The 22,823-nt window shown below is 41.5% G+C and overlaps 1 protein-coding gene across 1 annotated transcript in view; it reads left to right on the top strand.

The window, feature by feature from the left end:
- The first annotated feature begins 2,225 nt into the window (after window positions 1–2,225).
- The window catches only part of cts (cis, cis-muconate transporter protein), a 49,570-nt gene continuing 28,972 nt past the window's right edge, over window positions 2,226–22,823 (top strand). Inside the window, exon 1 of the mRNA XM_012696462.3 lies at window positions 2,226–2,478. The gene's annotated coding sequence lies outside the window, so the exon portion shown is untranslated. The remainder of the gene's footprint in view (window positions 2,479–22,823) is intronic.

Here is a 22,823-nt window from a genome sequence, read left to right as displayed (position 1 = left end):
ACAAAGCGAATACTCCATTGTTGGTCTCCTCAAGCCATTTCCTAGGGTAGTCCGGCCGCTGAAAGAACCTTTTCGTGCCAGAACCGACGAATTCATTTATTTTTACGATAATCATTTTTAATTGTGTAATTTAATTCGTGTAATAAAAATCAAACCCGCAAAATTATAATTTGCGTAATTACTGGTGGTAGGACGTCTTGTGAGTCCGCACGGGTAGGTACCACCGCCCTGCCCATTTCTGCCGCGAAGCAGTAATGCGTTTCGGTTTGAAGGATGGAGCAGCCGTTGTAACTATACTGACACCTTAGAACATATACATCAAGGCGGGTGGCGCATTTACGTTGTAGATGTCTATGGGCTCCAGTAACCACTTAACATCAGATGGGCTGTGAGCTCGTCCACTCATCTGAGGAATAAAACATTAAAAAAATTCAAAAATTGATCGGGCCTGTTAAATATATAAAAGAAATGTTGCAATTTTGCACTTCTCAAATTAAGTTGATCGCGTTTTCTCGTTGGCCGGATAATAATAGTTCCTTATCTTTCATTCACAGTAATATTGTATCTTCGGCTGATTTCTTATCTATCACTATGCTTCTTTACTTCAAGTTCAAATTGGATGTGTCGGAGGTATTTTCCAATATCGGATGGATGTGTTCCAACATCGTGCATATTTCATTTTTGAACCATTCTTTCGCTAACCTAAAAGGCGGCAATTATTCCTATGTAACTTAAACTCCAACCTAACATCTCCAGGTAGACAGCGGTATTCAACCTGTAGTGGGTTGTGATGTTATAGGCCCATCGTTACTGGTGGTAGGACGCCTTGTGAGTCTGCACGGTTAGCTACCCACCCTGCCTATTTCTGCCGTGATGCAGTAATGCTTTTCGGTTTGAAAGGCGGGGCAGCCGTTGTACCGTTAAAAGTAAGATCTTAGAACTTACGTTTCAAGGTGGGTGGCGGCACGTACGTTGTGGATGTCTATGGGCTCCGGCAACCACTTAACAACAGGTGGGCCGTAAGCTAATCCACCCATCTAAGCAATAAAAAGAACGACTCAGATTTCAAATTGATAAAAAAAGAAAGTGCACTCATTTAAAATATGTGTAGTTTAAAGTTGTTCTGATCAGGTATTTAAGGTATTTCAGATCGATACCGTCATGATCATCATCATATCAGCCTGTCCACTATCCACTGCTGAACATAGGCCTCTCCAATTGACGTCCAGTGCGGCCGGTCCGTTGTCACCTGCAACCAACGCGACACAGTGATTCTCACTAGGTCGTCGGTCCATATGGTAGGTGGCCATCCCACACTGCGCTTGCCGGTACGTGGTCTCCACTCGAGGATCTTTCTGCCCCATCGGCCGTCCGATCTTCGCGCTATGTAACCTGCCCACTGCCACTTCGCTTGCTAATCCTACGGGCTATGTCGGCAACTTTGGTTCTTCTACAGATCTCCCCATTACTGATTAGGTCTCGTAAAGAAATACCAAGCATAGCAATCTCCATAGCTCGCTGTGCAACACTAAGGTTCCTAAAAAGATCTTTTTTGAAGCATCAAGATCGATACAGCAGGACTCATCCGCGAAGCAGCTGCTCTCGAGTAGTTGGGTCTCCCTCGGAGGCCCTCGGGCTACTGTTAGCTAATCCCACCCCTCTTGGCTGAGCCTTTGCTCACCCATCTGTGCTGGTGAAACTGGAAAGGCCTCCGGACCAACGGTAAACCTTCAAATTACAAAATATATGTAGGATTTCTAAGAACGGAACGTATGAAAAGAGCGTGGAACGGAGCGTTAAGATATGAGTGAGAGAAAACGGAAAGAAAGGGAAAAGAGAATGACAGACAGAATGACAGCAAATAGAAAGATGGCGAAGACGGTAAAAAATTGAGCAAGGCGTAATAAAAGTGGTCATTAATTTTTAATTATTATTATAACAGAAGATTTTGGAACAGTGGAAGTTTTATTTTATGCGCTTCGATCCCTATTCTACATATATATATACAATAGGAAATATGAATAATAAGTTTATCAATGCACTTTTTTGTTGTACTGGGTGCAGATACAAAAAAATCGCAAGACGTAGGGTAATTTAGTTGATTTACTTACTACTCTAGTCTAAAGCGAGACAGTGTAATCACATCCCTTCAATAAAGTCTAGCGATCTAGTTATGGTTAGTATTTATTTTAGAAGGGCGGACGGGGCTTTCAGTAGCTTTCAAGGTTGGCAAGAAACGAAGCGCAATTAGTAGCCGACGCGAAACAAAGCCAGGCGCACGCGCCTACAACGTTACCGCTACAACCTTTTTGGTGACATAGAGGTTGTATAGGTACATGAAAAAAAAAAATTAAGAAAATTAATTTTTAAATTACAAAGCCAAAGTTCTTTTTTTAAACTTATAAAAAAAAAACGCGCGCTTTTCGTAGTGTTGCTATTATTTAAATTTTCTTATCGACGTCCTAGAAGCACATTGTGGTAAGTTTTTTTCTTGTTACTACATTATATTCTACACCAAACGATTCTAAATATAAATAAATTTATTCGAAATTGTAAAAGAGAAATTATTCCGAAACATCCAACATCAAATTATTTGGCCATCATCTCTTGCGAAGTGTATAATAAACATCAGCTGGAGAACATAATATTTTTTATGAGTCTACACATTGATTATAGAGAGAGTGAACAATCGTGAAAGTAATTTCGTATTTTCTTGTTTCATCTTTTTTTATTGCTTATATGTGTGAACGAGCTCACACTCCACCTGGTGTTAACTCGTTACTAGAGCCCATAGACATCTATAACGTAAATGCCGCCACCCATCTTGAGATATAAGTTCTAAGGTCTCAGTATAGTTACAATGGCTGCCCCACCCTTCAAAACGAAACGCATTACTGTTTCACGGCAGAAATAGGCAGGGTGATGGTACCTACCCGTGCGGACTCACAAGAAGTCCTACCATCAGTAATTACGTGAATTATTATTTTGCGGGTTTGATTTTTATTACACGATGTTATTCCTTCAGCGTGAAAGTCAATTGTGATGATTTTTGAGTACGTATTTCATTAGAAAAATTGGTGCTCGCCTGCGGGATTCGAACACCGGTGCATCGCTAGATACGAATGCACCGGACGTCTTATCCTTTAGGCCACGACGACTTGTAAAACTGGATACTGGTCTTCCAAAACTGAACCAGCAGAACCGCAATTATGCAACTTGAGACTCAATTTCCTGTCTCATGCTGTGCGCCGGCTTTGACGTGACCTCGTGTCTGTCTCACGAAAGTAATAAATCTCTATATATTAATACGTGAAGCAAAAACTTTGTACCACTTTTTACGAAAATTACGAGAACGGATGAGTATGAAATTTCCCACACTTATAGAGAAGGAGTGCAGAATGCTAATAATTTTTTTAAAGATACATTAAAAATACATTGAATCAGTAATAAAAAATATTACACACAATGTATTTGACACAACAGATCTATAGCATATACTTATTGTTATTTTCAAACTTTTGTTATTGTTTAAAGTCTGTGGTCGAACTGAGAATATTGTTTGTCTTTAATATTATTTGTCTATAGTGTATACTCTTTGCGCAATATGTGAAGAAGTATAATAAATAGTCTTTGTCAATAGAACCATAATCATGTTCAAACTTGTGATTAATTACAATTAATTATAGTCGAATTTCGACTACCGGGGGACTACTGGTAAAAATTACTGTGTCGCTTTCCGTGATGTATTGAGGTTAACTTTTACTCATAAGGATTCCATTCAAACTTTATTAAAGGAAATGTCTTAAAAAAAACTCCTTGAAAGAAGCTCTTTACCAAGTCGAACGGAATGTCAGATCTCTGAAAAAAGATATCAATAGAATTAAAAAGATAATTGCTCGCTATACACGTGTGTATTGCAAAAAAAAAAACTATACCCGATCGTTATAATGAACAAAAATTAAATATGGTTTCAAAAATTAATTAAAAATACGCCAAATTAGTGTCGATACATACATTAGTTAGTTCTATTTAACACGTTCACTGCGGCAAGTGAAATCATAATTCTTCATCTGGTGCAGCGACGGGCCAAAATGCGCCTCCAATGATATTTCCGCCAGAGCGTGGCAGGTCTTTCTAGACCCACCAGCGCTAAGATAGATTAAAAATTGCCATAAATTCGTCGAAACATAATGTATACATTTTTTTATATTGTAAGAATTACAAGCGCCGAGGATGGTAAGAGGGCGTCCTTTTTTGCCGTCGCCTAAAAAAATCAGATTTAATATTGTATACGAAGTCGGGCCCAAAATTTTAAAAACTTGTTTAATAATAACTAAAAAATAAATAAAATAAAAAATAAGAAAGTCTCATGGTTCCATGCATTAACAAAAACAATTTAACAATATTGAATTTCAAATCACATGCTTGATTATGTTCCTTTGAAATATTACAGAATAAAGATTAAAAGAAAAAATTATCAATTCGGTTATTTGTATCTAATATAAAAAATGGTATAATCAAGTACAACATATTATAGGTAAATTATTATTATTTTTAGGGTATTCATGTTATTATTTTAATAATAGCAATGGGTTAATACTCGTAGTTACTAAGAGACTGGATTAGGTTCAAATAAGCCTTAGTACTTGGATGTACAGTTCCTTCAGCCTACAGAGGAGCATAGCGGCAGACATTTATTTTTATTGCTTAAATGGGTGGACGAGCTCACAGCCTACCTGGTGTTAAGTGTTTACTGGAGCCCATAGACATCTACAACGTAAACGCGCCACCCACCTTGAGATATACTTTCTAAGGTCTCAGTATAGTTACAACGGCTGCCCCACCCTTCAAACCTAAACGCGTTACTGCTTCACGGCAGAAATAGCCAGGGCGGAGGTACCTACCCGTGCGGACTCACAAGAGGTCCTACCATTAGTAATATCGAAAATTATAATTTTGAGGGTTTAAATTAGGAAATCAAAACTACTAAATCCTAAATCACTAAGCCGCCAATCATGACCCTCCCTATGGTCCTAGCACCAGTACCAAGCGAGGTCGTTGTGAAAGGACAATGGCGACCTTAGTTACAAATCAATGTCACGCACATTGATAGAATCGATTAAAAAAAATCACACCTTCGATGACTTAGGTGATTTCGCACACACAGAATATGTAATTACGAAGGTTCTCTAGTCCGGCCTTCGGATTATTACAAATAGTCAGGCTTCTTAAACTAAAACTTTAATTTTTCTGTCTGGTACATATGAGGTCGTTAGCGCAAAAATGGCCTAGGCTTATCATAGTTAGTATGAAGGTAATGAGGTTTGAATACACTGCTTCGTAAGCAATAATAATACGCGCAAAAATAATGTTTACAATCTCTTATTAATTATAGGTGAAACTGGGGATAGGTCGGTTTTCCATCAACATATATTATTATGTACAATATACAAGTACACTGGCAACACACACTGGTCAAAGACTTTCGTCTTGAGACACTGTGGTTTTTGTGATGAGAAGATTTTACGTAGCTTTCCGAACAGTGATGACATATGGCACTGAGACGTGGTCGCTCACAATGGGCCTTATGAGAAGGCTCAAGGTCACCCAAAGAGCAATGGAGAGGGCTATGCTCGGAGTTTCCCTGCGAGATCAAGTCAGAAATGAGGAGATTCGCAGGAAAACCATGGTAATCGACATAGCCCAAAGGATTGCGACACTGAAGTGGCAGTGGGCAGGACACATTGCTCGCGGAACGGATGGCCGTTGGGGCCAGAAGGTTCTTGAGTGGCGACCGCGTACTGGAAGACGTAGCGTGGGTAGGCCTCCCACAAGGTGGGCCGACGACCTATTGAGGTTCGCGGGGATCCGCTGGATGCAGGCAGCGCAGGACCGGTCTTTGTGGCGAGGCTTGGGGGAGGCCTATGTCCATCAGTGGACGTCCATGGGCTGATAGAATAGAATAGAAAATATAAGTACGAAAATGAAAAATTATTGTGAGTTAAGCCAGCTAATGCCAGAAAAAGACCTATAACTGTAGAAGAAGCTATACGAGAGAAGGGTGCGAGTATAGGGATGACGTATGTCACGGCCTGAATGGAAAAAGGAATCATGCTACGCCAACACCACATAGCGGGAAAAAGGCAAAAGGCCCGAAAATTTTTAATTTAAATTTTTGTTTAATCATATATTCTACATATAAATCACATAATAAATTCGCTTCTTATTCATTTATGCATGCATTCGTCAATGTTTGTATTTTGATAATTTTGTTTATTTTTATTTGGTCATTTGTTTGGGTCAATAACATTAGCGTTGTGCGGAGATGAATGGCTTTATGCAAAACAGGAACAAATCTAATATAAAAAATACAGTTTTCCAAAGCGTTCTATGAATATTTTATTATATAATGTATTTTCTAGGACGATATATCGCAAAGACCATATCTTAGATTAGATACCTTCCAAGCAATTTATTTTTGAAATGATGCAGTTAAATGTGCCCCCTATTCTATACAGATCGCGGAATTTCGGCTTAATCTACTTTTCTGTATGAGGTTTTACGTGAATACCTATCGGAATTCTTTTTTTTTATTGCTTAAATTTGTGGACGAGCTCACAGCCCACCTGGTGTTAAGTGGTTACTGTGGAGCCCATAGACATCTACAACGTAAAATGCGCCACACACCTTGAGATATAGTTCTAAGGTCTCAGTATAGTCACAACGGCTGCCCCACCCTTCAGACCGAAACGCATTACTGCTTCACGGCAGAAATAGGCGGGGCGGTGGAATCTACCCGTGCGGACTCACCAGTAATTACGCAAATTATAATTTTGCGGGTTCACGCAAAACATAATCAATCGTAATCAATTTCAAAATGTTATTTTATCAAGCGAGCCCCTTTTAAAACATGACTTTTCCAATACTTCGTATTTTTTCCTTGCAGACGTCATGATTAATAAACGAAATGAATGCGATTATACGTGTAAACTTGGTATGTAATGTCATCGAGGTAGCTTGTCGTGAATCCAAGAGAACTAGACCTTCTCAATTAACAAATGCCATTCATATAACAGAAGTAGCTGCCCGTGGCCCAAAGCCGCCAGCTAACTTGAGACATGAGCTTTAAATGTAATCAACGGCTTTCGGGCACTTCGAACCGAAACGCATTCCTTTTTTTTATAGGTGGGTGGACGAGCTCACAGTCCACCTGGTGTTAAGTGGTTACTGGAGCCCATAGACATCTACAACGTAAATGCGCCACCCACTTTAGATATAAGTTCTAAGATCTCAGTATAGTGCTACCCCACTCTTCAAACCGAAACGCATTACTGCTTCACAGCAGAAATAGACAGAGTAGTGCTACCTACCCATCCAGACTCACAAGACGTCCTGCCATCACTAATCCTCGTTCTTCTTTTGAAGGCGGTTGAAAAGACACTAGACGCCTTATCGTCGGCAAAACTGCCGTCGCTTCTCTTGGTTGAAAGGCTCCGCGTAGATTACATAAGACAGATTATCCGCTAGCTTTCTAAAAAAAAATTCGTTCGTCTAACGAATGTAATTACCATTATTTTGAACTCCAAACAAACGTACGTAATAGAATGCAAGCATGTAAATTCTCCGGAAAAGAATGCTATTAAACTTTTTTGCGTGTGTGATTTATGTTTTTTATTTACGTGTTTATGATGTTTTTGTGTAGTATCGAACATTAAATTATTTTGTCAGCAATCTTATGTTCTTTTTAAGTAAACAGCAGTTAAAACTATTAAAGCAGTTGCACACGCTATTCTGCGTGAACTGGATTTATCTCGAGGTCAAGTTCATATGCTGACAGTCACGGTATCACGGCGTGCCATAGTTCATACGTAATACAGCCAGTCAGTTCCGCATCGACCCTGTGTCGATCAAGATTTAGTTAAAAACCACAATTTGTCAATACAATTTTTTGGTTGAAACAAATCAATATGAATCCTCCTCGTAACTCAGCTGATCTTAAATTAAGATATAGCACGCCAAAAAACCACATGCAGTAGCACGGAAGGGTTATATTTTATTCTCTTACCATTCGAAAAATTGCGAAAATATTATAACTACCGTCTAAAAACCCGTTCTAGTATATAGCACCACCTTGTCAGTTTCTACCACGAAGCAGTAATGCATTTCGGTTCGAAGTGTGAGGCAGCCGTTGTCCTATAGAGCTGAGACTAAGATAAGATGTCTCAAGATGAGTCCCGGCATTTACGTTTTTGATGTCTTTAGGTTCCGGTAACCGTTTGTATTTAAGACCTTTTGTGCTAAGTGATAGGTCTGCTTTTATTTTGGAGTCTAGTTTATCGTTACATAGTATACAATAATCCGGTAACAAATTGGTTCTTACCATGACCTTGATTGTGTCAGTGTGCGAATAATCGGGTAACAAACTAGTCTATACTATGACGTCAGCATACGCTTTTTCTGGTAGAACAAAATGGCAACCACATTTATATGTATTAACTAGCTGACCCGGCAGACTTCGTAGTGCCTCAATCGATAAATAAAAGACCGACGGGGGGGGGGACATCAAAGGAAAAACAAAAATGTTATTTTTATTTAATTCCGAGCATTTTTCATATTTATCTACCTTTTAAACCTTCTCTGGACTTCCACAAAGACTAAAATAAGCCAAATCCGTTCAGCCGTTCTCGACTTTTAGCGAGACTAACGAACAGCAATTCATTTTTATATATAGAGATTACGCACCAATATATCATATTCTTTTTCGCGATTCGTAAACATAATTAAAATTAATCTTACGGTTATACTCTAGCTTTTTTTATCGTAATTATATTTTTTACTTCGTTTCTCACCGTTAATTATAGCATAATATCGTTACATTCATCACACCGGATACAGTTTTGTTGGCCTATGATTTTTTTGCTTGTAACTTAACTAGTTTAATTGAACGTCGAATTAGTAAGCCAACTGTGAACTCTCGAGAATAAATTCCAAATGAATATCAGAAAATAGTTCGATTCTCAAAATAAGCTTTATATATTATTTTATTTCTTTTATACGTAAAAATCAATTAAGCTTGGTCGGGATGCGGTCGTCTGATATTCTAATATGCGTCAATTATTTTAACATTTTTCTTTATCGTCAACCTTGACATTTTAATACACAGACGGAAAAATATTATTTTTGTAGCTTTTAGATATAAACGGACATGCTTGATGCAATTTTTAATAAATAATTTTATTTAATTTTTTAAGCAATATTTATAGGTTCCATTTATTTCTTTTAAACAGAAAACCCGGATTATAGCTATTCCTGTTGAAACATATAGCCGTGTCTTTTGAATTCAGTGACGAAAATCCAGCTACCAGTTACAATGAACACTCCTTTTTCTAGACTCGAAATTTAGACGACTTATTACCAAAATTATAGTGTCTCTAGAAAAGTTGCGATTTCACTAAAAATATTCGGTGTTATTGTGTAAAAACAATCGCAAAACACTAGTGAGTAAGCAGTAATCACTACTCGCATAACAGCTTTGATAGTAACCAATCTATTTAATAAGACTGTACATATTTTACTAAAATTCATAGTTAGGTAACAAATACCATAAAAATCCTTTTTAATATAACGAACTACATCATTCAAATTAACGTAAATGAAACATAAAATATTCAATTTTATTTTAATAAAAATACAACAACTTTGAAAGGCAGTTTTGTTCATTAATGTTAGTTCTTTTAAAGGCCAATGGAAATATACCATCGATTATTTAAATGTCCAATGCTTACATAATATATATAACGTTTAATCCTGCTACAGATAATACCTATTTCAATAATATTCTCACACCTAGCTGTTTAAGGAAATAAAGAGATTCGTGCATGAAGGAACTACATATTCACGAACTCTGTAGTTATTAACTAACCCTGTAATATCTGAATTAGGAAGACGCTCTACAGTATCACGTTTGCATAACAATGCATTTTTGAGTATTGCCTTATTTCCTTAGTTGCCGATTACTTTGTAACTAGCAATACTAAATACGTCAATTTGAGTAATTTCATTGAAGTAAGGATAACATTTGTCGACTTCACGAAATACATTTTTTTTTATTTGTATTTCTTTATAAACTTTGAATCGGTCGTAAATTAACAGCTAACCTAAAAAACTTTGGACTCGTGATGATGAATAGCAGTACGCACGAGGAGTAGTGCTGTCCTGCTCATTTCTGCCGCAAAGCATCGCTGCGAAGGCTCGACCAGCTTTTTTTACAAGCTCATGTTCCAAGGCGACGTCCAATATTTATTTCTTTCTTTTGTTTTATCGACTGCTAAAACTTTTTATCACTCGCATCGTGTTAAATACTTATCATCGACATTGTGACCGCCGCAACTCAACAAGAGGTATCTCGTATCTCTCTCAAAACTAGGGTCAAGCCTCAATTGCATACCATAACGGTCTTCCTAACAAACGGGAGGAGGTAACAGCTTCGCGACAGAAATACAATAAGTTATGGTACCTACCCGTAATTTAACCAATAGTTTATAGAATCGACGAAGACCCAGTTAGTGTGTAGTGGTTTCGTGGAACTAATCAGTAAGTAAGAAGTCAGATTATCCGTTTAAAAAATCACACGTACAAATTAATTACAAAATTCAACATTAAAAATAATAAATGCAAATTTGGTAAACGCACCGCATTATTTTTACACTATGTTCATTAGGAAGTCAAATCATGTACATTAATATTTATCGGTCGCATATCGTACCGGATTTGCAGTGATGTATGTGTTAATGACGTCTACCCAGCGATACTAGTTTCGTGATCTTGAATTTAATTTTTAGGCGTATAATTCGAATCCTGCGTAATTTTGAAGGTTGGAGCTTGGTAATATTGTATAATGTTGCGACACAAATTTGTTGCTCTTGATATTTACCTAATAACATTATATTATGTTGACCTGTTTTCTTATTAATTACATTTAAAAGTTCTTTATGATCTTATATCTATCTCTATATATAAAAATGAATTGCTGTTCGTTAGTCTCGCTAAAACTCGAGAGTGACTGGACCGATTTGGCTCATTTTGGTCTTGAATTATTTGTGGAAGTCCAGAGAAGGTTCAAAAGGTAGATAAATATGAAAATGCTCGGAATTAAAATATAAAATTAACTATTTGGTTTTTCCTTTGATGTGTTCCCCGTCCGTCGGATTCCTTTTGTTTGTTTTAAGTTTATTTTATACAAAAATTTAGGTCTTTTATTTATCGATAGAGGCACTATGAAGTCTGCCGGGTCAGCTAGTAATTCATAAATTAATTCAAATATACCAACATAAGCATTGTGAAGTCGTCGTGGCCTAGAGGATAAGATGCCCGGTGTACTTATATCGAGCAATTTAACGGTACCAGTGTTCAAATCCCGCAATCAATTATTAAATCTCCTAATGATACACGTGCTTTAATCCGCCGAGTTTCACGCCGGATCTTCTCAGTGGGTCGCGATTCCGATCTGGTAGTAGATTCAACGAAGCACTGCTCTTACTAGGGCTAGTTTTAGCAATTCTCTCAGGTTAAGCCCGTTATCTCACTTACTGGTCCGCGCGAAGTTGGAATAGGCCCTTAGGCTACCAACGGTTATGTAGGGGGGAAAAATGCTCCCGAATCACTTCCACGTTCAATGGATAACACTGTACAATAAAAATCAAACTCACAAACATAAATCACTTAAGAATTGGTAGAAGGAGCAGTACAGCGAAGGAGCTGCAGTCCCACCCCATAGATCCATAGCGATAAATTCCTTCATAAATGAACTATCAAATTACGCGCAAAAGGTTTGCCCCTAGTCCAGAGTAGTTAAGGATCCTATCCACAGCATTTGCCTCTAGTCTGTAGTCACAAAGGACCAGCCGCGATGCCCGTCATCATCATCATCTCAGACTGTCTACTGTCCACTGCTTTTTTTTTTTTTTTTTTTTTTTTTTTTTATGATTGAAAGTTTACTGGTGGCCCGAAGGCCTTTCCAGTTTCACCAGGACAGGTGGGCGAGCAAAGGCTCAGCCAAGAGGGGTGGGATTTGCTAACAACTGCCCGAGCGCCTCCGAAGGAGACCTAACAACTCAAGAGCAATTGTTTCGCGAATGAATCTACTACCGGATCGGAATCGCGACCCGCTGAGAAGATCCGGCGAGAAACTCAGCGGGCTGATGCATGGGTTAGGTTGCACGTCGACCTCTTTGTCGAGTTCGACGAGTACGGTTACCGGGGTCCCTAAGCCTGCCCCTAGTATTAGAGCTGAAGGCATCTAATGCAAAGGTTATTGGATCTGATGGATCCGTAAGGACGTGTCTAGGGCGTCGACGGTGACTGGCTCCTGCATGATCAGGATTCGGGGAGTAGTCAGCGGCGGCAACGATAAGGCGATTATCATGACGCATAGCCTTATCGAAGTATCGTTCCGACGTTGACTTCATGTATTTCCGGATTGATTCGAGGCCCAGGTCGTCGTGTAGGTCAACGTTCCTCACGAACCACGGAGCCCCGACAGCTAACCTGCAAAAGCGGGATTGTAGGGATTGGAGGGTGTCTATGTGTGTGCGGGCCGCGTGAGCGAACACCACACTCGCGTAAGTCATGACGGGCCTTATGCAAGTTTTGTAAAGTGTCACCTTGTTCCGAAGGGACATTTTACTCCGCTTACAGATCATGGGGTAGAGTCTACCGAGAATAAACGCGGCACGGTCACGGACTGATTTTATATGCGGGCGGAATGTCATCGATGCATCCAGGGTAACGCCCAGGTACTTGACCTTCCTGGCCCAGGGTATGGGTTGTCTAAAGAGAGTAATCGGGGGTGTGAGATTCCTCCTCCTAATCCGGGAGGAAATCCGTGTGGAGCTTCCCCTCTGAAATAGCACCGCAGTACTTTTCGCTGGGTTGATGTCTATGCGCCATTTTCGGAACCACTGTCCTAGGGCTAGGGCTGCGCTCTGAAGCTTCTTCGCGATTAGGGACTTATTTCTACTAGAATAGTAAACAGTCGTGTCGTCGGCGAATAAAGCTAAATGGGTTGGCGGCGACCGGGGAATATCGTTGACGAATAAGCTAAATAGGAGGGGTGAGAGGACAGAGCCTTGCGGGACTCCAGCTGTGAGAGGTCGTGGGGAGGAGCGGGTTCCCTCGACTCGATATCGAAAAGAGCGGTTCGACAAGAAGTCCCGTATGATGAGCACGAGACTATCCGGCACGCCCATGTTGAATAGTTTGAAAATCAAACCATTGTGCCAGACTTTGTCGAACGCTTTTGCGACGTCGAAGAAGAGAGCTCCCGTGTATAACGGTTTTGGTCGATTAAGCCCCACAAGAATGTGCTCCGTGAGGCGGTGCACCTGTTGAACGCATGAGTGATTTGTACGGAATCCGAATTGTTCATCGATAAGAATGCCCTTGGATGAGACGAAGTCTCTGAGGCGTTTGTAGAGCAGACGCTCATACAGTTTGCCTAGAGACATGAGGAGGCTAATCGGGCGGTAGCTCGTCGGATGATTTTTTGGTTTACCGGGTTTATGTATGCCGATAACGTCCGCTTCTTTCCACACCGCGGGAAAGATACAGTTCGCCATAGCGGCATTGAAAATAGATGCCAACATCACGATGAGTTGGACGGGTAGAAGTTTAATAACGCGGTTGGATATACCGTCGGAACCGGGAGCCTTGCGAGGACGTAGGTCTTTGATCAAGTCTTTAACTTCCATCGGGGTGACGGGTGGTAACGCATCAGAGGGTGGCAAGGAGGCTCTGCGTTCTACCTCACTGTCTACTAATTCTACATGAACAGGGTCCACGGATTGAGTGCTGGGCGTGCACTGGGTTTGCAATGTATCGGCCAGCAGCTCTGCTTTTTCGTCATCATCGAACGCCGCGAGTCGGCCTGAGGGGCCTACGAGGGGGGGCATAGTTACTACCGTATCCGATTTGAGAGTACGAGCTAAGCGGTAGTAAGACCTTTGAGAGGGCGCGAGTCCTTCTAAGAAATCAGACCATCTGGCATCTCGGACTTTGGTGATGCGAGACTTTACGTCGCGTTGTAGGGCACGCATTCGAATACGATTTTCCGCGGTAGGATACCTATCGTACGCACGGATCGAGGCGTTCTTAGCTCTAAGGAGTTCCCTAATATCGTCGGGCAATTTGAAGCGGTGAAGGAAGTCCTCCGCTACAACTTGCTTCGATGACCTATCTAATGTCGAGGTGATGTGTGACGTTACGATGTCTATGGCTTCAGCGGTATCCTGAGGAGACGGGATAGAGTCCGGACTAAACGGAAGCGATGGTGGATCAGATTCAGCCAGGCTGATGCCCAGCGTGTGCCAATCCACCACAGTCCTCGTGACGGGAACGGAATCGGGAGCGCGACCGAGCTTCATAACGACGGGACGGTGGTCTGAATCTAACTCTGAAACTACTTCGATCGAGTGTAAGTGCAGAGTTACGTTTTTTAATAACGCTATGTCGAGTATATCCGGGCGATGCGCGATATTTAGCGGGTAGTGAGTCGGGGTTAGCGGAGCGACGATATCGAAGGCGAGATCATCGACTAACGCGTCAAGCCGCCTGCCATTCGGGGTTGTGGTGTGTGAGTTCCACCTGATGTGTTTACAATTTAGGTCGCCCGCCAGAATGACAGAGCTCCCCATACCGAGCAGCGCCTCGATATCACTGCTTAGAACGATCTTATCCGGTGGAAGATAAACGGACGCGATAACGGTCGGCGCGTGTCCCGTCAGTGAGATTCGGCACACTGATGCTTCGATATTAGCGAGCGCGGGAGGATCGAGCGGGACGCAATGCAGGGCTCTTCTATAGTAAATGACGGTACCACCACCACGGGCAGAGAGCCTGTCGTTCCTGACCATGTTATAGTTCGCGATTTTAGGGTCACGGCGCGCGGGCTTAAGTAGGGTCTCCTGCACTAAAAAGATATCAATTTGGTGGTCACGCAAAAAGTCAGAAACCTGATCACGTTGATTTGCGAGACCGTAAGCGTTAAAAATCCTATCGTTACGGATAGGGGCTTTATTCTACTTATATACGCCATTGATTACCGGCGGAGTGAGGGGAGGACGTACGTATTTAATGACGCGTATACGTCGGCGTATTCCTGCACAACGGCGATAAAGTGTTGTGCAGTGGAGGCAGCGCGAATGGCGTCGCCCAAAGCGTTAACGCGCTCAAAGTTGATCGACTGAAAGAAGTCGATCGCTAAAGCGAGATTGTCGGACGCGGTCGGAGGGCAAGTCGCGGGAGAGGGACGAGTCGCGGGGGCGGGACGAATCGCGGAGGAGGGAGTTGTAGCCGTGTTCGTGTACGGCAGCGGTTTTGCCCAGGCCGAGACACTGGGCACCGCCGCCGGAACGAACGCTGGCTTAGCTTGCGACGCAGAGGGTGCCGAGGCTTTGATGTCTGGGCCGGAAGCTCGGAGGCGGTTTTGGCGGGCGACGCGGCGATTTATTTTAGGGGCTCGGGGGCAACCACGGTAATTCGCGGGGTGACCCTGTGTTCGACACAGGACGCAGCTAGGCGGTTCCGTCGCGGTTTTTTGGTCGCGAGCGCAGAGGGCCGTGGCGTGATCGCCCAAACACTTAACACATCGGGGGCGCGCGTGACAGTTACGGGAAGAGTGCCCGTACAATTGACAGTTATGGCACTGGCTAGGAGTGCCTTTTTTATGGGGGGCTTCGACAGCGATACCAGAGAGCCTACAGACGGTCTGTGTGTTAAAGATTTTCTTACCCTCGGGGGTAGGCTGGAGAGCGACTAGAACCATATTATATGGCTCCCTACCGCGACCGGTGTGCATACGGTGCACAGAATTCACTGGTAGGCCTTGTTCTAACAGGTCGGCTTTTACGAGCTCTACATCTAACTCTTTAGGGATTCCGCGTATTACAACGCGGAGTTCGCGCTCCTCCTGGAGCGTATACGTATGGAAACTTATACGCTCCTTACGGAGGTAAGAAGAGAGGGCCCTATGGTCGTCGGGTGTTTGAACCTTAATTTGAATGCCGTTCGCGAGGTTACGGGCATTCGTGAAATTTATATTTTTGGCCTTAAGGGCCAGGCAAACTCGATCCCAAGCTGCCTTCTCCTGAAGGATAACCGGGGGAGGGGTCTGGGTTTTATTTTGTGCCACCGGACGCGGCGACGGAGTGGCACGGGCTGGGGGCGCAACGGGAGTCTGAGGGCGGGGGCGCGACGCGTTCACGGCTTTGCTAATTTTAGCGGCCGCGGGAGCTCGAGACTCCGCGGCACGCTTCTTACCCTTCTGTACCAGGGTGAATCCATCCGTCGATGAGGCGGGGGCGAGGTCGACCTCCATGTCCGAGTCAGAGTCGGAGCACGAGGAGGCGGGTGCAGGCGACCTACGAGCAAGTGTAGGTGTTTTAGAGGGCGCGACGGAGGCCGCGGATGATCGCTCAGCTGAAACGATGGTCACGGCGGACGACGCAGCAGCTTTTCTCGCCAGTATAGGCGACACGGGAGCGGCAGGCACGACAGAGGCTGCGGTGCTCAATGCAGAAGCTCTGCACGCAGGTACAGGCGACGCAGGAGCAGCGAGCGCGGCGGAGTCCTCGAGAGGGCTCGCAGTGTGATTGGCCTTGAAGGCCAAAAACTCCGAGGCGAGCTGTGGGTGGCGAAGTCGGAGGAATTCCGCGAATACAGCGTCCATGATCGCTGAGTACCCAGGTGGGGCGGCCCCGGGTCTTGAAAACACTCGCCTTGCGGCGAGGCCCCAACTTCTCGGACCTGAGCGGTTCTATTGAACACAGGTGGCAATGCGGCGCGATTACTACAGGACAAAGAAAAAGCACAACAAAACAGAAATTACGAAAAGAAACAAAACAAATAAATACTTGCAGGAAACCACTTTGTCGGCAGATGTACCACGAACACAGAAACAACAAAAGGAAACAAAACAAATAAAAACTTCCAGAAAGAGCACTTAGTCGGCAGATGTACCACAAACACAGGCCGCGCGAACAATGGCCGGGCTAACAAAAGCCGGGCGAACAAAGACCGGGCGATCGAGTGGACGATGAGCACGTCCGCACGTGACGGGTGCCTCTATCGGAATCTGTCCACTGCTGAACATAGGCCTCTCTAACTGATGTCCAGTGCGGCCGGTCCGTTGCCACCTGCATCCAACGTGACCCAGCAATGTTCACCAGGTCGTCGGTCCATCTGGTAGGTGGCCGACCCACACTGCATTTGCCAGTACGTGGTCTCCATTCGAGGATCTTTCTGCCCCATCGGCCGTCCGATCTTCGCGCTATGTGACCTGCGCACTGCCACTTCAACTTGCTAATCCTACGGGCTATGTCAGCAACTTTGGTTTTTTTACGAATCTCCTCATTACTGATTCGATCTCGTAGAGAAATACTAAGCATAGCCCTCTCCATAGCTCGCTGCGTGACACTAATCTTCCTAAAAAGATCCCTTGTCAAGCACCACGTCTCGGAACCGTAAGTCATCACTGGCCACACGTATTTCCGTCCAGCCCGTCAGCCCGTCATCAGCTCACACATTATGAACCAGAAGTCACATGGTTGACTGCTTTCACAATTAAAGTTACACAAGACAATGAATGACTTCCTCGTACAGGGAGGTCACACGGCAACTTTACTTTACGAATGTGTCAACTTCTAAAATTATAGTCATTACACACACATCACACATTTGACTATTTCACACATCTGAAACAAGGCTGAGTTAGATAGACATTTTGTTTGCATCGTAAAGCCGTTGTCGACGACAGTTCCGTTGCTCTGTGTGCTTAGTGCGAGTTTTTTAACGTTCTCGATAGCGTTAAAGTTAACTCAAAATCTGTATGGAGTTGGAACAGCACCCCTAGCCGCAAACGTTCTAACTCCATTAAAATTTGAGTTAGCTTTAACGCTATCCAGAACGTTAAAAACTCGCAATTAGGACACTGGTATCCTTGAGATTAGCGTGCATGGTATACTTATAGTAGTAAGCGCAGTCGCCCCTCTAGTCCCAGGATCGATATCCAAATGGGACTCAGACAAAGACTACTTTACTGGTGGTAGGACCTCTTGTGAGTCCGCGCGGGTAGGTACCACCACCCTGCATATTTCTGCCGTGAAGTAGTAATGCGTTTCGGTTTGAAGGGTAGGGCAGCCGTTGTAACTATACTTGAGACCTTAGAACTTATATCTCAAGGTGGATGGCGCATTTACGTTGTAGATGTCTATGGGCTCCAGTAACTCCACTGAACACCAGGTGGGCTGTGAGATCGTCCACCAATCTAAGAAAAAGAAAAAAGAGGCAACAGGTTTGGCTGAGGCCCACTCACGAATCGTCCATAAAGAATGCATTAACCTTAAATTATTTAAAATGAATCTGTTAAATTTTATGTATTTTTTTTTCTTTCAGGATAACAAAGCAAATAATGTAAATAAGCATTGCAAAGATTAATTAACGATTACTTTTAACAAAGGAACTCAGGCTTGTTAATTAAAAACCTGATTGTTCATACAAATATTAATGCATGCTTGTTGCGTCTATTTCTTAGATGTATATTGAGGTGGCCAAATGAATAAATGCGTTTACTTCTTCAAATACTCATTATATTGTTTTTAATTATTTTACAAATACGAAATTGAAATGCGCGTCCATCTTTTTTCTTCGTGTTAAAAAAATTAAATTTTGACAATTGGTGCCACTGTTGCGTTTCCTGTTTTGTGATTGGTTCGTGCGATATGACGTCATCGTTGGCCAATCACAGCCATCAATGTATGACGCGACGTTGATTCGTTAAATACGTAAACAATAAGCAAAGAGAAACAACAGGGAGTTCAGTTTATAATGTTTTTTTTTTTTAATTTTATTGCTTAGGTGAGTGTACGAGCTCACAGCCCACCTGGTGTTAAGTGCTTACTGGAGCCCATAGACATCCACAGCGTAAATGCGCCACCCACCTTGAGATATACGTTCTAAGGTCTCAGTATAGTTACGACGGCTGCCCCACCCTTCAAACCGAAACGCATTACTGCTTCACGGCAGAAATAGGTAGGGTGATGGTACCTACCCGTGCGGACTCACAAGAGGTCCTACCACCAGTGATTACGCAAATTATAATTTTGTGGGTTTGATTTTTATTACACGACGTTATTCCTTCACCGTGGAAGTCAATCGTGAACATTTATTGAGTACGTGTTTCATTAGAAAAATTGGTACCCGCCTGCGGGATTCGAACACCGTCGCATCGCATGTTTTAGGCATAGACCTATATAGTAGGGACACGACATATTGTTCTATACGTACAATTGCTTATATAAATAGCACCCATTTTGCAGGCACATACATAAACATATATCTATCTCGTTCTTACTCAGCACTTTAACTCGCAGGAAAACAATATAACAGTATTTCAGTGCGTACATAAAATGGAACATGAATATACGTAAATATCTCCGTCTCCGTCTAATGAGGCCGAAAATCCGCCATGCTTAGCGCGCCAAATGTCATTGTCACGTCAGTTCGGCCGTCTGTTTTGGGCATAGACCTATATAGTAGGGACACGACATATTGTTCTATACGTACAATTGCTTATATAAATAGCACCCATTTTGAAAGCACACACATAAACATATATCTATCTCGTTTTTACTCAGCACTTTAACTCGCAGGAAAACAATATAACAGTATTTCAGTGCGTACATAAAATGAAACATGAATATACGTAAATATCTCCGTCTCCGTCTAATGAGGCCGAAAATCCGCCATGTTGAGCGCACCAAATGTCATTGTCACGTCAGTTCGGCCGTCTGTTTTGGGTTGTACATTAATTATTGACTTTGATATCGATTTAATATGATAGCTTAAATAAAATTTCATAATTTATCATGCTTAGAACATAAAAAATAATAATTAAAACGTATTTTATAGGATCTTAAGAAAGTCGATGCCCCAAAACTATTATCTATATATATTTAAATTCATTATGGAGCCCTCATCCGAAAAATCGGACACCATTTTTCGGTCGGAATCTATTGATCATGACACTAATCATAAATTCCTCTTTAAAATATGTCATCAAAACATATTTAGACATTCTGTTTAGATATTTTGGGAAAAAGGCTACTGACAAAATCTCTTCGGAACTATTTAAATAAAATAGTTTTATTCCGCAGTAAGTAAAACACTATTGTAAATTCGTTAAATATTTAATAATTAAGTGATTTTAGAGAGGAAGTCACAAGGAATGACATTTTTAATAATGAATAAATGTTCTGTAGGTGTTTTTTTTTTCACGCGGTCCCATGATAAGTTTAAAATTTGAATCACTCTCAAGTGAAAGTGATTCAAATGGTGCGGCGCACCTTCCTTGGGGTGCGCTGCGGTAGTGTGTTACGGACTTTAGAGTCAGCAAAACAATTAAAATAGATTGTAATAGTCTAAGAACAACACGTACTCAAAATACGATAACATTTAGCATGTAGTGACGCAGGTGAGCGTCACCTTAAACGTGAGCTGATGAGCTGAAAGGGAGCAAATGAACTCTGCGGAGAATAAGCGGGCACGAAAGGGTAGGTAGGAAAACGGGACTTACTTGGAGGCTGATGCTGGCACTATCACGGTCGTAGTGGTGTTCCTCTGCGATGGGTGGCACATACACCCTTTCACCGGTTCACACTCAACCTTTTACTTAGTATCGAAAGGCGCGCGCGCACAATTTACTCAATATCGAACGAGCGTATCTCCGCGTGCCGTCATGTACCGCACTGTTATGAGAGGTGCGGGGTGCGTACGGGCGACGGCACCCGAGTTGAGCCGAACATTTACAAACGTCGCGCTGTCGCGCGAACAGCATGCTAGAAATGGGCAGATGGCTTACTACTACTACGCCATATCTTTATGTTTTGCGATAAACGACAACTTTATAAAATCAGTGTAGCAACTTTTAAAAATCATCATATCGTTTACTTGGCAAATTCGAAGGACGAACTTGTCTTAGATTTCACCCATCTAAATCATATCATATTTGCACATAGCAATATACCTACTTACTTCCCATTAAAGTATAAATTCTACAAATACATTCATACTCAACAATATTTAAAATAAAATGAGCCAAGAACGTTTATCGATAAAACCTACTAACATTAAAATCTTCTGGGCAGCACTAAAACCGCCATGTTTTGTGGCCAGATGACGTCACAGTGGCACGAATTTTTTGTTGACGTTTCATTTCCATAGGTTTCCTACTTCAGTGGTTTTGGGTTGTACATTATTTATTGACTTTGATATCGATTTAATATGATTGATTATATAAAATTTCATAATTTATCATGCTTAAAACATACAAAAATAATAATTAAAACGTATTTTATAGGATCTCAAGAAAGTCGATGCCCTAAAACTATTATCTATATGTATTTAAATTCATTATGGAGCCCTCATCCGAAAAATCCATTTTTCGGTCGGAATCTATTGATCATGACACTAATCATAAATACCACTTTAAAATATGTCATCAAAACATATTTAGACATTCTGTTTAGATATTTCGGGAAAAAGGCTACCGACAAAATTTCTTCGGAACTATTTAAATAAAATAGTTTTATTCCGCAGTGAGTAAAACACTATTGTAAATTTGTTAAATATTTAATAATTAAGTGATTTTAGAGAGGAAGTCACAAGGAATGACGTTTGTAATTAATGAATAAATGTTCTGTAGGTGTTTTTTTTTTCACGCGGTCCCTTGATAAGTTTAAAATTTGAGTCACTCTCAAGCGAAAGTGATTCAAATGGTGCGGCACCTTCCTTGGGGTGCGCTGCGGTAGTATGTTACGGACTTTAGAGTCAGCAAAACAATTAAAATAGATTGTAATAGTCTAAGAAAAACACGTACTCAAAATACGATAACATTTAGCATGCTAGAAATGGGCTGATGGCTTTGAACTACGCCATATCTTTATGTTTTGCGACAAACGACAACTTTATAAAATCAGTGTAGCAACTTTTAAAAATCATCATATCGTTTACTTGGCAAATTCGGAGGACGAACTTGTCTTAGATTTCACCCATTTAAATCATATCATATTTGCACATAACAATATAACTACTTACTTCCCATTAAAGTATAAATTCTACAAATAAATAATACTCAACAATATTTAAAATAAAATGAGCCAAGAACGTTTATCGATAAAACCTGATAACATTGAAATCTTTTGTACAGCACTAAAGCCGCCATGTTTTGTGGCCAGATGACGTCACACTGGCACGAAATTTTGGTTGACGTTTCATTTCCATAGGTTTCCTACTTCATTGGTTTTAGGCCACGACGACTTCGAGACTAGTGTCTAGTTTATTTTTTGTTTAAAGGTAAGTACATACGTGAGCACTGTAACAGATTCTGTAATATAAACTTGAACCTATTTATGAGTTGGATACCAGTTTAGAAAAGGTTTTTGTTAATCCTCGCAATTGCTATGGGAAGATTGTTGATGACGTTATTCAGTCGATGCCAAATGGACCTCATAGTGAACAACCGTACGATTAATATTTAAAAGATTTTATAGATTTCAAGCCGCTTCTTAAGTTTAAATCATAATGATGTTTTTTTTTCCATTGCTTTTGAAGTAAGGAATTATTTTATAATTGTATACAGGGTTTAAGTGCTTGACTAGAAATAAAAATTTTAGTTAAATTTTACTGTTTGCCTATCGATTTATTTGTCTGTTGTTGATGTCCACAACTGCTTCCCATTAGGTGAACTATACGCTACTTCTAATGATAATAAA

Source organism: Bombyx mori, chromosome 16 (assembly GCF_030269925.1).
Source record: "Bombyx mori chromosome 16, ASM3026992v2".
Classification (NCBI taxonomy): Eukaryota; Metazoa; Arthropoda; class Insecta; order Lepidoptera; family Bombycidae; genus Bombyx; species Bombyx mori.
This window is presented reverse-complemented; position numbering and strand designations above follow the sequence as displayed.